The following is a 3151-nucleotide window of genomic DNA, read 5'->3' on the forward strand; positions in this document are numbered from 1 at the left end:
TGGGACCTCTAGATTTACTATCGCTGCAATATTTGCAGGGTCTACCATCAATCCTTGCTTTCACACCATGTGACCCATCAAGATCCCAAAGGGAACACAGAATATGCATTTCTTCAAATTTAGAGTGATCTGCTACTTGCGACACATATCGAGCATCAGGCGCAGACTTGCCACATGGCACTTTACTAGTCCGAACACCACCCGGTCATCAAAGTATACTTCTAAGAAATTATGAATGAATTCATTGAACGCTGCTATGACTACACGGGAAAATATCATAGGCACATTCTTAAGTCCAAACGACATCACAATGTACTGAAAACAACCCCACTCCATCACAAAGGTCGTTTTTCTCCTATCCTCTGGCACGATCTTGATCTGATGATACCTTGAAAACCTGTCAGTAAATTAGTAGGCCTCCTGCCCTCCAACATTGTCCAACACTTCTTCTGTAAACTATGTCGGATATGGGTCATGGATGCATACATCATTAAGCTTCTGCAGATCTACACAAATCCTTATCTCACCCTTATGTTTCTTCTCATGAACCACCATCGGGCTCACCCAATCTGATTCTTCAACCGGTTCTATAATGACCGCCTCCAGCATCTTATCAAACTCCTGGAAAACCTTTTCCTTTTATTTATGATTAAGGCAATACATGCTCTATTTAATAGGCTCACGTTCGGCTTCAGAGTGATCTTCATAATGCCCAAATCGCCAATTATGCCCTTCAAATCTAAAATCTTGGTAGGGAAGAGTTCCTGATATTCACAGAGTAACTCAACAACTTTATCCACAATAACATCGTCCCAATAGTCTCCAATCTTTGAAAACTTTGGTTCTGCTTCAGTGCCAATATTTACTTGCTTTGTTTTCAATGGTGTGGTGATGTCTGGATTGTTTATTTGTGGGCCCTCGACTTTGCGATGCCCTTCTGCCTCTGGAATGTTAATGTTTCTCGGATCCTCATCCTCCACTTTAGAGGTCACATTATAGAATTCCAGCGCATGGTGTAGCTGGGTGCTCCAGTCTAGTTGGACCCATTCCATGGGATATTAAGGTGTTCTAAAGATAACTGCATTAATTTCTTGTAGCGCTTCATCGATGTTTGCGAAGCTGTCTTCAAAACTAAATGTCAATAAGAACCCTTCCCTCAATATGTCCCACTCCATGGTGCCATGGCGGAGGTCCGTTTCCAGATACCAGTTCATGGGAATTGTATCCAAAGTATGGAAAAATATGTGTACCCACTCTGGCTATGGTTTTGTTACCCATGCTTTAGTCCATTTCGCTTGGTGATCGCGCAGATCATCCTTCCCATTATATTTCTTAGTGAATCAAGTTTTAGGACGCCCAAATCATAACTTCATCATCCTTCTGTAATCTCGCCATCCATCAAAACTATCTTTATGTGTACCCCACCATCGTGTAGTTATAGCGCACAGTTCCAAATCTAATGCTTGGAAGCGGTGATCCTTAGGGACTTCGTGCTCAAATTTATCCAAAAACAGATCTACATCAATTAAGCCATCATAATAGGGTAGTTTCCTTACCTCCGATGAGACATAGCATAGCAACTTCATCATCATATTGCATCGCAGTGTGGATACTTCATGCAGTTGATTATGCCAATGTTCCAATTCTTCGTTTGAATCAGAGGTGCACGAACTCTCCCAGTCCCATGTAATCCATCCATCTGCCATCAGATTGATCTAGTTTTGATCTTGCATTATTATTTTGTCGATTTGATTAGTTCATCCTCACTTTCTTCATAATCACGGACTGGTTCAGTAGAGCGCGACCCTTCTGCAGGGTCCAACGGTACTACAACCCGAAGCGACTTCCTTTCAAACGACATTGTCCTCTTCTTTAGATTGATGACCCAGTTCATATCAATGGCCCAGTCAATTCCCAGGATCGCGGGGTATGGTTACTGTCATCGACGATCTCTATAACCTCAAAATCAGCCATCGCGCTCACAACTTCTATATCAACGGTTACTCCATATAATCGCCCCATGGGGATGATCTTCTGTTGGTTTTCCATTCTAAGCTTAACCAAAGACCACTGCAGTGTAGGTCTCCCAATTCTTTCCCATGTTTGTTTTGGAAAAACGTTCACATCGGACTCCATGTCCAATATGACCTGGTCCATCTCATAATCACCTATCTGCGTGGTGAGCCTCATTTGGCGCCCTGTTCATGCCTTATGTTTGCCAATTTTCCGGACCACCCGGTGTCCATTAGGAACCTTCTCCTTGCTGACACATTTGTTTATTAACTCCCGCAGGCCTTCCACAACTTTGCTATCACGCAATAGTTTTATGCAAGTCTCCAAAAATGTAGTAAGCACAGAGGGATCAACTTCTACAGGTGCACTGGTTTCTTGTATCTTGTTCTGGCTTCTTGAGGTGGAGGCCTCAGCGAAGCTTTTCTTGGCTTCCATAAAAGTTTCCTTAGCGCGCTCCAAGTCAAAACCAACTTCCTTCTCTAGGGCCTTGCAGACACATCCATCCTCTTCAGGTTATTTTCCTTTTTCATAGTCTGTTGTTATTCCACTCCTCAATGCTATATTCATGCTTCGATCCTCCTCGTGAGGCTCAAATCTCATCATCTATAAGTTTTGCGTAGGCTACGCTTTATTCTCTTTCATTTTAGCTATCATCACAGGGAATTCTTCTATAGTATGGTCAAATTGGTTCCAGTATTGACATGATGGGCGTGTCTGATTATGGACATCTCGCACATAGTGCCTTGGCATTCCATAGTTGTAGCAGATGAGCTGACCGTGGCCTCTACCATGTCCTCCTCCCCCTCGGTCTCGTCATCTTCCCTGATAACCTCCTTGCACCCCTCCAGCACCCTGATCCGGAGGCCGAGTTTTCACCTAAATTCAGTATGTAGGTGTTATTTCCATCATCAACTCGTAGCCCTGACAATGGCGCTCATCATGGCCCACAGATTTGCAGAAGTTACAAAACAACTATTGAGGTGTCTAGACGAACTTTTGAAGTAGATGACAATTATCCATCACATGTTTTCCAGCAATCTAAAAAATAGCACACCATAGCACAACCCCCATGCTCAACCCTACAGGATCTTCTGGTTTTAGGGAATTGGCCCCCCTCCTGTAATATAATTTGAGTACA

Source organism: Pinus tabuliformis, chromosome 4_2 (genome assembly GCF_031772625.1).
Source record: "Pinus tabuliformis cultivar Carrire ecotype Pingquan chromosome 4_2, CPIR1, whole genome shotgun sequence".
NCBI classification, from domain to species: Eukaryota; Viridiplantae; Streptophyta; class Pinopsida; order Pinales; family Pinaceae; genus Pinus; species Pinus tabuliformis.